Source organism: Notechis scutatus, chromosome 6, assembly GCF_049901735.1.
Source record: "Notechis scutatus isolate UNSWTSFEM ecotype Mainland chromosome 6, rNotScu1.2, whole genome shotgun sequence".
Classification (NCBI taxonomy): Eukaryota; Metazoa; Chordata; class Lepidosauria; order Squamata; family Elapidae; genus Notechis; species Notechis scutatus.
The window spans coordinates 71,831,744-71,846,604 of record NC_142014.1 but is presented as its reverse complement, the minus strand read 5'-3'; the positions used below and the strand labels follow the sequence as shown (position 1 = coordinate 71,846,604).

Sequence of the window (14,861 nt, the reverse complement as noted above, 5' to 3'; positions counted from 1 at the left end):
TCAACCAAAAGACCGGTGTCATAAAAAAAATATTTTCCTTGTAACACTTTTCATCTATGTGAAAAATAATTCCATCAAAAAAAAATTCTTTTTCTTGTAACACTTTACATCTATGTGAAAAATAATTCCAAGCCAGGTATGACAGGTTTGGTCAGAAATCACAGATTTACACATTTTTGCCAGTCCAAAGTCACGTTTATTAAAACGATTTCTTGGACTGCAGGTGCAAAAGAAAATAAAAAAGAAAAGCTGTTTACTGCCACTTAGGTAGCATGTAAAGAATATGTATTTCAAAGCTCGTAATTTGCAGCAATTCCATAGCATTAGGTAAATGTTTATAATAAAAGTCACAGGGGTTAGATGGATTGGGGCCCTTAAAACAGGAAGACAAGATAAAGTCTAGGTAGGCAAGGAAGAAGTAGATTCTGCACTGTTTCTGTCCCATATGAACCTATTCTAATGGCCCACAAAGAGAGATTATATAAATTAACTTTTCATTTTCAAGGAAAGCAAAGGGAAGATCTGACAGGAAAACCTTTCAATCTGATGGGCCAAAAGAGGAGGAGGGGGAGAACAACAACAACAACAATAATAATAACAACAACAATAATAACAACATGAAGAGAAATAGGAAACAAAAAAAATTATATATGCTTTGTGTTATGGCAATCCAGATTTATACTAAAAGAAAAAGGAAAAACAGTCTATCATGGGCTTATTTCTATTCTGTATGTTAATTTTGCTGATTTAAAAATAATCAGGAAGGGATCCATGTGTCTCTCTGACCATCTTTCTCTCTCCGAATCTCTCTCTCTGTGTGTGTATGTGTGTGTGTGAGAGAGAGAGGGAGGGAGGGAGGGAGGGAGGGAGAGGGACTGGGTTCCAAAATTCCTGTTACTAGAGAATTCATAGCAAATCTGCTGAACTTACAACTTGGAGGAGAACTGACATAAATCTTTCTATTTTTTACAAGCCCTCTTCATTTTCTTCTCTTTCTTATTTGGTTTCAGCCTTAAGCCATGTTTAGACAGAGGTTTGTTTTTTAAAAGCTTAATATATTTCAGTAATAATAGCAACAGACCTAATTTTACCCAGTGATTTTCCCTTTCTTTTCTTCCCCTTCTTTTAATAGGTCACTTAAAAGCTTTGGGGACAGGAAGGAGGGGGAGCTGGCTCCTCAGTCAAAAAATGTTCCCAGAGCAGTTTATAGGTCGATGAAAAGAAGAACAACAACCAGGCAGCAAGCAAAAAATACTTTTGCTTTCAAACTAGCCATCTAAAAGAAAGAATACAAACACGAGCAAACAGAAAATAAATGATAAGAAAAAACTACTAGTCCTCACAGTTATGAGTATAACCAGCTGATTTTGACAAGGGTCAGTCACTGTGAGGTAGAGGTTAAGGTGGTTGGACTAAAGATGGAGAAATCCAGATTTAATTCCATTCAATGGGCAACTAAGGCCAGCCAACAGCTTTCAGTCCAATCTATCATATAAGAATTCCAAAAATTATTATTTATTTATTTACTCAATTTCCACAGCCTCCAAACTCAACCAAGTGACTCTGGATGGCCTACAATTCTAAAATTATACAGGTAGTCCTCAACTTACAATTTACATTCATTCAGTGACTGAAGTTACAATGGCACTGAAAAAAGTGACTTATGTTTTTCATACATATGACAGTTGCAGCATTCCCCATGGTCACGTGATCAAAATTCAGACACTTGGCAACTGGCTGGTATTTATGATGTCCTGGGATCATATGATCCCCTTTTGTGACCTTCTGACAAGCAAAGTTATGAAAGATTCATTTAACAACCAGGTTATTGGACTGGACTGGACTGGACGAGTTGGAAGGGACCTTGGAGGTCTTCTAGCCCAACCTCCTGATTAGGCAGGAAACCCATTTCAGACAAATGTGTCAGCTTTGGTAGCCATATTCCATGCTGCCACATAGCCTGAGAAAGTGGGAGGGTGGTGATTTCAATTAAGTAGCTCTAAGTAGACAAAATAAAGTTCTTTTGTTAGTTCAAGGTCATTTAGTATGGCGCAGGATGAAATAAGGATCTTACTTTTGGACGGATCATGATTGGGCCATGTGATGTGATGATGGCCAAAAGGGGATGGATTTGTAGTTTGGAAAATTGTGGAAAGCCCGAAAACTTTTAGATTCGGGATTCCATGGATGTGCCAGGTGCTATTTTAATAAAGGTACTTTTGAGATATGTTTGTCTCGGAGTTACTGATTGGAATGGAGGTTTGCTGGAACGCTGACAAAAAGGTTTTTCAACATCTTTTTAAAAACTTCTAGGGTTAGAACTTCACACAACTTCTGGAGGCAAGTTGTTCCATTGATTAGTTGTTCTAACTGTCAGGAAATTTCTCCTTAGTTCTAAGTTGTTTCTCTCCTTGATTAGTTTCCACCCATTGCTTCTTGTCCTGCCGTAGAATGGTTTGATTCCCTCTCCTTTGTGACAGCTACTAACTTAACAACTGCAGTGATTCACTTAATAAATGTGTCAGGAAAGATCGTAAACTGTGGCAAAATTCATTTAACAAATGTCTCATTTTGGAACAGAAATTGTGATGTTTTGTATTGTTGTGAATAAATTGTAAATAGACATTAAAACAATAAAAAAGCATCCAAAATAATAAATAAGCATAAACAAGAGTTGTGATGATTTATGCTTGTGAGTTCCTGGAGGAACAACAGCTAAGTGATCATATCAATAAAAAGTTAAACCAACAACAAACAAATCTGAGAGTCCAGGCAAGAGCTATGTATGGAGGTTCCATCACCTACGATTTCAAACAAGAAGAACGTCTACTGCTATGTAACAAAAGCAAAAGCAAATCCTTGAAGCTTTCTGAAATTGTTTGCTTTCTTGCAAACGTCATTTATCGGAGCACTGATGACGTTACCTAGTTGGTTAATGAAGTGTCTATAACGAAGCCCCCAAGCTCAGAGACCACTGAGGACCCCCTCATTTCAACTCTGAGCTACAAATATTTTCCCTTTAAAAGGAAATCCAGAATCCAATCCATCAGCATGTAAATGTAGACTCAATTATCCAGGACAAAAGCATGTAAAAAGGGTAAATCATGGCAACTGGATCAAGGTGTTTTGTTACTCATCCAAGTAACTTCTTCAGTCAAAATGAAAATGTTGGGCTAGGTATAGAGTCAGAGATTTGTTAGAATGAACTAACTCTTGCAGAGGTTTCTCCCCAAAATGAAGTGCAATATGTAAATGTTGGCTCAATCATCCAGGCCAAAAGCATGTAAAAAGCTTAAATCATGGCAACTGGAACAAACTTGCGTCCATCCATGGTTTTTCATGACAAAGGCGGAACCCGCCAAGCTACGATATGCAGAGGAAATGTATTTCTTAAATAACATTTACAATATGTTGGCTTTTCATTTTCTCATGCAAACTCAATGCGCAGCAAGAAAATTATTTCCCACCCGTTTAAACATATCCTAGCTTTGAAACCATGTCATATGATAGAGAAGGGAAGCCGAGTGGAAGACTGTCCCGGCCTCCTTCACAAAAAAGCAATTCCGCATCGCCCCATTCAAATCCAAGTCTTTTTATACAGGGGTCCCCAACCACCGGTCCGCAGAACAAGTCCTACTGGGCCACTGGTTGCTGGGCGCCGCCATCTTTTTTTTGATGAAAAAGTGCTTCCGGTGAGCTTTTCCGGGTAGAAAGCTCACTGGAAGCACGTTTTCATCAAAAAAAGATGGCGGCGCCCAGATGATGCCAGTACCGGGCCGCAGCGCCCAGCTGATGCCGGTACCGGGCCGCGGCATAAAAAAGGTTGGGGATCGCTGTTTTTATAGATCTCTCAGACGTATAAACTTAATTTCCAGCTCATCGGGGTAGAGGAGAATCGCTTTCTGAAGCAGAGCAACATTCGTGACTTAAAAAAAATGTCTTTCTGAGGAGGAAAATAAACATTTATGTAAAAGGAAGGCTGAGTGAGCTCAATTGATGGGAAGCGCCGTAGTTCAACGGCTGAGCAAATGCTTGACACACAGGAAGTCCCATCACTTCCAGAAAGCGTTGAGAAAGAGTGAACATCTCCCCCACTTTCCCAATAAATCCATAAACCCCTGAAAATACAAACAGGAAGAGAAGCAGGGTGTCGTTTAGGAAGTGAATTGTTTACTTTACAGTTTTTGATCTGGAAGATGCGTTCTGCTTATGGACTTCTTGCAGGCATTGAGGAGACCTATGTAGAAAATTGGATGTGAACTACAAACGCCTTTTGAATTAATCCACCGAGTGTTAACGTTCATTATGTCACCTGAGTTGTATTCTTCCAAGAATTTTATACCATACAATGTACAGGTATGAATAGTTTGACTTACAACCCCGTTCAATTAGGAACCACTACAAGTTACAACGACATTGAAAAAAAGTGATTTATGACTGGTACGATTGTTGCAGCATTTCCCCACCCCCCACCCCATGGTCACATGATCAAAGTTAAGGAACTTGGCAAACTGCAGTTTTTTTGCCATGGTTGCAAAGGGTCCCAGGGTCATAGGATCACCATTTGCCACCTTCCCAGCCAATTTCCAAGAAGCAAAGTCAAAGGAAGGAAGCTGGGTTCGCTTAACGACCGTGTGATTTATTTAACCACTGGAGTGACTTGGCTTAACAACTGCAGTGAAAAAGATTGTAAAAACAAGCGTAATTCACTTAAGAACCTCCTTGCTTAGGAATGGAAATTTTGGTTCCAGCTATGGTTGTAAGTCTAGGGATGGGAAGGTCAGCCCCAGTGTTTGGAACTACTTGCATAAAAAATTGAGGTGGTTTCTAATAAACAACTTGCCCGTTTTGATCCCAACTTTTTTAAAAAATACTTATTTATTTATTTATTTATTTATTTATTTATTTTGCCACCTATCTCACCACAAGCCAACACTGATTGATGGAATATTGTGGATTTGTTGGACAAGATTGCTTTAAGGCAGTTGCTGGAGCCTAAGGGTGACATTTCCTCCAACAATGACCCAGTTTTACTACCATTGAACACCTACAGCAAGGGCGGCAAACCGGATTTTTTTTCGAGGGTCGGATCAGCATTTTAGTGGGCTGGCAGGAATGGGAGGAGGGGAGCGGAGGAGATGGGAGGGACTCAAATTTCTTAACAACCAGTTCTGTGGGCGTGGCCTAATTGGTGGGTGTGGCTTACTGGTCATGTGACTGGCTGGGTGTGGCTTGCTGGTCACATGACCAGCGGAGAGTGGCTTGGTGGTCACATGATTGGGTGGGTCAAAAGATGCTCACTTTCACGATGGTCTTGGTGCGGGATTGGACTAGATGACCACTGGATTGCTGTGCTGTTTCAAAGCATGCTCTGAAGCTATGTCTAGTGCCAGAGTTTGTGATCCTTCCTTCCTCTCCTTTTTCTTTCCCTCCCTCCCTCCCTCCCTCTATCCATCTGTCCATCCATCCATCCATATCTCATTCACATTCCTTTCCCTTCCATCTCTTTCTTTCTTTCTTTCTTTCTTTCTTTCTTTCTTTCTTTCTTCCTTCCTTCCTTTCTTTCTTTCTTTCTTTCTCCCATCCCTCCCTCTTTCTTTTTCTTCCTTTTAAGAGAAAGAAAGAAAGAAAGAAAGAAAGAAAGAAAGAAAGAAAGAAAGAAAGAAAGAAAGAAAGAAAGAAAGCATCTCTATGCTATTCATGGTATATTTTCAGCTGGAACCTCTTTCTACTTAAACCAGGGGTCTCCAAACTTGGCAACTTTAAGACTTGTGAACTTCAATTCCCAGAATTCTCCAGCCAGCTCTGCTGATTGATGGAATATTGTGGATTTGTTGCACTTTGTCAAGTTTGGGGACCCCTGCACTAAGGGGAGCCTCCTTCCTGGGGATACTGTCCTATTGATGGTTTGTGGTGTGGCAGGGACTTCCCTGACCCCTTCCTGCAGCACCTTGCTGGCCAAAATGGGATATGGGAGGCTGCGTGTGGGCCACCCTGCACCCTATTGTTGTGCTGGACAGCCGGCAAAAACGGGGTGCAGAGGGCAGCACACGCCCCCACCCCGCACCTTATTTTCAGCCTCCATGGCCTCCTGCAGCATTCTCCCAGCCGAAAACGGGCCGTGTGGAGGCCCCGCGAGCTCCCCTCACAGCCCATTTTCAGCCTCCCTAGCCTCCAGCGGCACTCTCCGAGTGACCCATTTTTGGCCTGTATTTCCAGAAAGCCTTCATAAACAATCCAAATAGAGACCTATAGACCAAACACGGACAGTTATGTTACCAGCCCACAATTAGTTTAAAAAAAACAAAACACTTGTTCTTGGTGTAGATTCATTGTATATGCGGTACAAAATCCATACAACCACTAGATGGCAGCAAAGCGTCAAGATCTTCTGTACTCTTTGTTGCCATCTGGCTGTTTTGTTCAAATCTGCAGCCCTGTTCACACAGAACCTAAACAAATGGCACCAGGGGGAAAAAAGAAGAAGAAAAACAAGGATGAGACTAAGATGGCGATACTTCCATAAAAAGGGAAGTTCAAAAGTTTCATGTCAAAACTAGAAACAGAAAAAAGCCAAGACAGCAAAAAGCTCACAAGCACACACCTTTTTCACAGTCTATGCACCAACAGAGAGAGGCCAGCTAGTACCAGGTCAGCTGCAAGCAAAGGAGTTTAAATAATATAAAAGGTAATGAATTATTCACAGGATTTGGAAACAAGCAACATTCAAGGATGGAGAGGTGATGCTACATGCGGATTTCTTTATGAGAAATGGATCCAGAGCTTCGCCACCATATTTCTCTTTAAGGAGAGAGAAAAATAGATCAAATTACACTCTGATTTAAACCTGGCTTGAATGCAGAGGTCTGTGTGTACCAAGGGCCTTCAAACTTGGCAAGTTTAGGACTTGTGGATTTCAATTCCCAGAATTCCTGAGCTAACATGACTGGAGGAGGAATTCTGGGAGTTGAAGTCCACAAGTCTTAAAGCTGTCAAGTTTGAAGACCCCTGGCAAATTGGACAGCTTTGATGCCTCACAGCCTTCTTCTCTGACAGGAGTGCTGTTTTGAAGAAATGAGAGGAGCTACAGCAAATAAAGGAATCCATCTCCCAATCTCTCCTGTAGAGGGGCTTCACAGTTGCTTTTCAGCACTGCAGGCTTAAGGCTGGCTTGCATTTATCTTTGTGCGTGTAATTTTGGAATTTATAAGCACTGAGATTTCTAGATTGGTCCCATAAGAATAAAGAATCTCCTGAATGCAAGCACAACGTTCAACTTCTGCTCAGTTGTCCTTGCTGCATAAATAAATAAATTAAATTAAACAATGAAAGAAAAAGCATTTTTTAAAAAATGTATAATGTGGACAAGGAAACATTGTTAATTTTTTGTTTTGAAAGTTCTAAAAAGTCTCTACGTAATAGCAAGGCTAAGATACTGTTTGAAGGCTGTTTAAATTTTCTTCAGCACTTCCTGGAATGATCACAAGAAGGAGCACAGATTGGATTCTTTCTGCTCAATGGACTTGTAGAGAAAATTGATTTGACAAACGGTGCTTTTTTTTTAATGGAAGCAGCCTGACAAAGATGCGCATTATGTTTTATTATTCACAGATCGGCCAGGCCATGTGAGTTTTACTAAAATAACACAATTTATATGTTAAATTTGATGCAGTTTATGTGATTATATCTAAATAAGTAAATATGTAATTTTTTAAATATGTAATTTATATAAAAAATGGATAAATAAGTCCATCAGGACTTAGTAACATATTTGCACATAATACATAGGAATGAATCGCAATAACAAAACGGTCTACTTGAGTTCTGCATTTTTCAGAGAGTGAGGTGTATAATTTAATGGATAACTTTGATAAACTTTATTTAAGCACATTAATCATATTAATCCTCATGCATTTACTCATTTCCCTTCTGCCTTGTTAAAATTTATAATTCCCCAAGCATCTGGGAACTGCTAATGATCTAGGGAAAGAGCTAAGATTTGTACACATTTCTACAAGTCTGAAGAATTCAAATTCCAGTGTATGGCCATCCATAGGGAATCAAAATATGGAAAGAAATACAAATTTGAGAGAATTCAAATAGGAGCTGGGAAAACTAGGGGAAAGATTATGGTATGAGTTAGTTAAAATCCTGTTAAGATGGCACACATTAAAGCTGTTTTTTTCCCCCATGAACTATTGTATGATTTCAATGTTGTTATATAACATTATATAACTACTGATTCTCTAGTAGGTAGGGTAGGGTAGGAGTGGAGTGGAGTGGAGTGGAGTGGAGTGGAGTGGAGTGGAGTAGAGTAGAGTAGAGTAGAGTAGAGTAGAGTAGAGTAGAGTAGAGTAGAGTAGAGTAGAGTAGAGTAGAGTAGAACGGAATGGAACAGAACAGAACAGAACAGAACAGAACAGAACAGAAGACAAACCCCACTCCCTTTAGCATTCAATATGTTACCTAGTTGGATAATGAAATGTCTATAAGAAAACCACTAAGCTCAGAGAGAAGCGAGGATCCTTCATTCAACCCTGAACTATTTTATTTATTTTATTTATTTATACTCTTCTAAGGCATGGCATAGAAAGAACAGAGCAGAGAAGAGAAGAGCAGAACAGAACAAAATAGAATTTTGCTCCAAAAAGGTGGAAAAGAGTCAAGGTCATGAAAAGAAAACTAACCTAAATGACTTTTGCATTCCTCAGTGCTCATTTAAGCTCCCACATCCCTGAAGAAAGGAAGGACATCAGCTAAACCCATTCTTTAAAAAAAAATACTGTACATTTAAAAAAATACAAACTTCTCCCTCCCAATTCCCATTCTTGCTCTCATTTCCCCAGCACACATGCATTTTTTGGGGGGTATGTTTTCTATTAAAAACAGAGACAGAATTGTATGTAGTTTCTCTCTCTCTCTGCCAAAAAAGCAGCATCCCAAGTGTTTTGGGAGAGGTGGAGGGAACCAGGGTGCAAAAGATAAAGGAGGCCATTTGACTACCCAGAAATGAGTAGCAGGAGACATTGATGTGGTGGATGTCCCCTAACAATTGAAGGAGAGGAACAGGCCATTCAGCAGCTCCGTGCTTTCCCCTACCATTTGATAAGGAACATGCAAGGGGAAAGAGTGCCAGGCCAGGACAATTAATGATGCGCTTCAAAAAATAAAAATAAATAAATAAACCAGAGTGGTGAGGGAGTTCTGTTCCTTTCTGAAGGATGACTCACTAAGAAATCAGATCCTGCAAATCTTTCCCTTGCAGCAACTTATTTATTTATTAGATTTTTATCCTCCCTTTATTACTTTTAAGGAACTCAAGGCACAGAACAACATAATACTCCTTACTCTCCTATTTTCCCCACAATGACAATGCTGTAACGCCAGTTGGGGTAAGAGAGAGTGACTGGTCCAAAGTCCCCCAGCCAGGTTTCATGCCTAAAGTGGAACTAGAACTTATTGTCTCCTGGTGATTGGCTCAAAGTCACCCAGCTGGTTTTCATTCCAAATGTGGGACTAGAACTCAGAGTTTCCTGGCAATTGGGCCAAAGTCATCCAGTCAGTTTTCATGTTTAAGGCGGCACTAGAACTCTAATTGTCTCCTGGTTTCTGGGCCAGCAGCTTAACCACTAATCAAATCTGAAGATGTTGGAAGTACACTCCATACATTAAGGATGCAGTAAAAATAAATAAACAGTTAATAAGTTGCTTTCAGACACTGCTCTTTTTAGAAGTGTTTGTAGACTACCAGGGGCCACTGAAAGTGCATGAGATGAAGCTTCCTCCACAACAACATAAGAAACTTGCAGGGGAAAATACATGACGATATCAACCTATCAAATCTTTCACCCCATCTCTTCAGCGTGGAGGGATCTGTCAGACTCTTTCTGGTTTTCACACTTCCAGCAGAATTTACCTCTGCTTGTTTCAGTTTTACTTCCAACCCCACTGTCTCTTATCTAGACATTTAAAGTTTTTTTTTTTTAAAGAAGAAGGCTAAAAAACCTGTCCCCAAAATGTTGGTGAATGTGGTATCTCAGAGTTAAACATTGTTATTGAACTGAATTTTAATTATTTATTAATGTATTAGATTTTTATTTATTTATTTTATTTAGATTATTATTTATTCCACCCCTTTTATTTCTTTATAAGTAATTCAAGGTGGCTAACATAGAAAATATTCTTCTCTTGTCCCATTTTTCCCACAACAACAACCCTGTGAGGTGGTCAGTCTGAGAGAAAGGCTGGCTTTTAAGCCTAAGGTCGGACTAGAACTCATAGTCTGCTTTAATTTTAATTAAATTTTAATGGGAAGGAATGGGAAAGTTGTTAATTGCATGATTGAAAATTATTCTAGTTTATTTATTTATTTAATCCTCCTTTAATGTTTTTACAACTAACTGAAGTTATTTGAGTCTATTGAACTGCTCAGAATCTCCTTGAACCACGAGATGGGCAGCAAATAGGTTTCATAAAGAAATAAACAAACAAATGTTATATTAATTGTATTTCATTCTGAGCAAAGGGAAATGAAACCAAAATAATTTTTTATTCTCTTTGCTATGTTTTGACCCAAATGCTATATACAGTACATTCACATTTCCTAGCTATTATATTTTTGCAGGGTTTGTTTCTAATTTTTGCTGTGGATTTTTGACTGGAATGAAATGACTTCTGGAAGATGTGGAAAAATGCATATTGTGGTGGACGCTATTTGGAATCAGTGGTGGGATTCAAATTTTTTTACTACCAGTTCTGTGGGAGTGGCTTGGTGGGTGTGGCAGGGGAAGGATAGTGTAAAATCTTCAGTCAGAGGGGATATTTGCCAGTTCTCCGAATTACTCAAAATTTCCGCTACCGGTTCTCCAGAACTGGTCAGAACCTGCTGAATACCACCTCTGATTTGGATGGAACACATCCATCTATTCCAGTGATCCCCAACCTTTTTTATGCCGCGGCCTGGTACCGGCATCAGCTGGGCGCCGCGGCCCGGTACCGGCATCAGCTGGGCGCCGCCATCTTTTTTTGATGAAAAAGTGCTTCCGGTGAGCTTTCTACCGGAAAAGCTCACCGAGCGTTGCCCCGCCATCTTTTTGATGAAAAAGTGCTTCCGGTGAGCTTTCTACCGGAAAAGCTCACCGGAAGCACTTTTTCATCAAAAAAAGATGGCGGCGCCCAGCAACCAGCGGCCTGGTAGGACTTGTTCCGCGGACCGGTACCGGTCCACGGACCGGTGGTTGGGGACCCCTGATCTATTCCACAAAAATCCACAGTGGATTACTTTTACATCCTAGGGTCAGTCACAAAATCCAAAGTGTCAATCCACATTTATATTCATATCATTCTTGTTAGGTTGCAGTCTATTTGGTTGTATTTGTGTGTGATTATATGGGACAAAGATCAGCAATGTAGAATTCTTAGGTTCCAACCTGTCCCTAGTTACATATATATAGACACAGCTAATACTCGACTTATGACTGTTCATTTAACAATGGTTCAAAATTACAGTGGCCTTGGAAAAAGTGAGTTACCACCTGTACTCACATATATGAGCATTTTACTAACTCCATGGTCATGTGATTGCAATTCAGGCACTTGGCAACTGGCTCGTATTGATGACTGGTTGCAACATCCTGTCTTTACGTGGGCACAATTTACATCCTCTTTTTTTGCCAATTTTTGGCCAAAAATGACAATTGCCCACTGGGGAAATTGGATTCAATAAATGACTGCATGATTCGCATAACAACTATGTGATTTGCTTAACGAAACAAACAAAATGCTAATAAGTTATGATATTTAAATAGTTACTTACCAAGCATATCTAAATTATATTAAAGTAACAAAAATATCTTTACAATCCCCCAAGGCATGTCACAACTTTTGAGCACTAATTCAATTTCCTAATGTTTGGAAATTGAAAGTTGAAAAAAATTAACATGCCCTATGGCGATTTGCTTAATGACCACTGTTGTCGTTAAAGTTGTTATAAAATCAAATCCTGCCCGACTTATGAGCTTGCTTTCATTTACAACAATCTACAATGGAAATTCCTATCCCAATTGTGGTTGTAAGTCAAGGAGTACCTACCACACATAAAATTAAAAAGCAAATTACCATTCTCTAGCATGATAATTTTTGCAGGAAGATCTTTGGTTCCATACAAGGCCCACCTGACATAGAGAAGATCTAGAGAACGAATTTCTCTTCTTGTAAATAATTGCTATGTAACTAACCATATCCACCGTATAAATAGTTTTACTGTAAGTCTCTTATAGTAGCCAGATCTGAGTAGCACTCAAATTTTGACATGGCCAGTAGCCTGGGAGATGTCAGGTAAATCCATCAGCTTCTTTCTTAAAACAATTTCACTTTCTAACAGGTTTCACAACATCTGGGAAACTTTTGTTAAAAGGATGAAAATGGAAGGTGGGGCGAATTGCACAGGCCATTAGTACTCTTAAGAGAAATGATGGGGTGTGAAATGTACTAAAAAAGACACAAATATATTTTCTTTTATGAGCTGACCAGAAAATTCCAGCTTCACTGATGATTTCCAGATTCACTGCCTAGAGTAGAAAAAGCAACACTGGTTTTATAGCATGTTTATCCCCTTCTTGGTAATGGAGCAATTCCCTTCTCTTACACAATGAACCTATGATCTAGAACAAGGGCGTTGGTACTTACCTGATACGCCCGTTCTCTGTGAGCTGTGAAGAACATCCAGAAGTGGGGAGGTGTTGTTGTTGTTGTTGTTATTATTATTATTATTATTATTATTATTATTATTATTATTATTAGTACTTAGGGGTGATGTATATACACACACACACACACACACACACACACACACACACATATATGAGTATTCAGCTTTGTTGGGTATTTTCCCACATCATTATAGTTGTACTTTTAAAGTTGTAGCAACGTTTCGACAACTTTAAAAGCACAACTATAATGACATGGGAAAATACCCGAACAAAGCTGAATACCATACATGGGTACCCTGAAATATATATATATATATATATATATATATATATATATATATATATATATATATATATATATATATATATATATAATGTTTTCTGAGGTTTTCGCGGGTATTTGTATGTGGATCTTTGGTTATTCAGGTTTTCTCCTGCGTAAAATTGGAAGTATTTTGGCGACGTTTTGACGAAATCTCATTCGTCATCTTCAGGCTTGTGTCTTCGGCTTTGTGCTTCTTGGAGTAATGTGAGCTTGCAGCTGTTTTTTTCTTTTAACTGCCAGTGGGAGTGTGGCTTGACTGGGTGGGGGCTTGGCTGTGTTCTGATTGGGTGGGGGTGTGTTCTCATTGGTTGGGGGTTTGGCTGTGATCTGATTGGCTAGGGGTGTGTTCTGCTCAGGTGGGGGCTTGGCTGTGTTCAGGGTAGTCTTAGTTGTTGGGGGATTTGAGCTCGTGATCCTGTTGTTTGGCTTCGCATTGGTGGTCATGCCACATCTTCATGTTGGGCGTCAGTTCGCTTCATGTATGGGTCGGAGGGGTTTGAAGCGGGTAGTGATGCAGCTGCGGTACGGCTTCTGGTCCGTGGTCGTGTCTCATCATCTGTGTGGGTGTGAATCTGCTTTCTACGTGGAAGTGTGGTGGTAGCATCTTGTGTGGCCTTCGTGGGTGTGGGTCTGGTGTCATTCTTCATGTTAGGTACTCATTTGTTAATGAGTGCGGGTTTCCAAATGGCTGGGAGGCGGGAGGTATCATCATATATATACATATACATGCCTATATCTACATGTAAATAAATAATGCCAGGGAAGTGGAGTGGGAAGGTACTTGCCCCGGTCCCCAAGAAGGGAAACCAGCAGGGAATGGCGCCTGTGATATTTAGGCGTGAACTTGAAGCCAGCCATTGAAAATGGCGGGAAGGCAGAATCTCCAATGTTAATTGCCTGAGCACTTTAACGAGCCGCTGCTGCTGACTCTCTAAATTGTCAGATAAATGATCCTGTCAGTTGAAATGGCAAGGAGAAGTGAGCCGCGGCTGCGAGCGCTCCGCCAAGATCGCAGAGATAAGACGATCGGGGGATTAGATAAGCTAATTGCCTGAAGCGGCCGTCTCAGGCTGCCTGCGGAGTGGCAGGCTCCGCCAGCCACAAAGAACTGCTCTCAAACTGATCGGGGGGATGACCTAATAGAGCCACAAGCCTTGAAATTGCCAAATTAATTGGGGAAAAATTTACAAGCCGAATTAACCCAAGAGCAAACCTGAATTTTGACTAGCTGAATCAGAAAACCGTTCCAGTCAGGGAGTTCACAACCTCTTACCATGAAGGCTAAGCTAAAACTGGGGGGTGCTGGGGAGGTGTCCCGTGGAGGAGGAGGAGCGTCCCAGAGTTTTAAGCCCAGCCTTTCCAGAACAGACTGAAGCACCTCCCCACTTCTGGATGCTCTGAACAGCTCATGGGAGAATAGACCCAATGGGACATTTTCTTCTTATTATTTCTTAATTCTTGAGGAGTTGAAAGATTTGCTTGGGTTCCGCTTTATTTACAAATTTCGTGGGCCTGGGCCAACCATTCCTTGGTGTCAAGAATGCTGAACATTGATTCATCACGACTTAGGACAAACATGGGGCTTACAACTCAAGTAAAGGGAAACATCTGGCGCTAAAAACGGTCTGTCAGCAACAAGATTTCTTACAGGGCCAGGGAATTAAAAAGAGACCGAATTAAACTTTTTTTCTTTCCCAGAGTCACAAAGTTTTTCCCCAATGCAGGATTTCAAGAAGGAATGATGAAAAATTACGAATAATTTTTGCAGTTAATTTCCAAAGAAGTTATTGTTCTCTGTCATTTCCATTTCTTTCGGGTGTCTTTTT

The 14,861-nt window shown here is 40.1% G+C and overlaps 1 protein-coding gene across 3 annotated transcripts in view; it reads right to left on the bottom strand.

The window, feature by feature from the left end:
- The window catches only part of PDE3A (phosphodiesterase 3A), a 272,636-nt gene that overhangs the window by 73,255 nt on the left and 184,520 nt on the right, over positions 1-14,861 (bottom strand). The window lies entirely within an intron of this gene.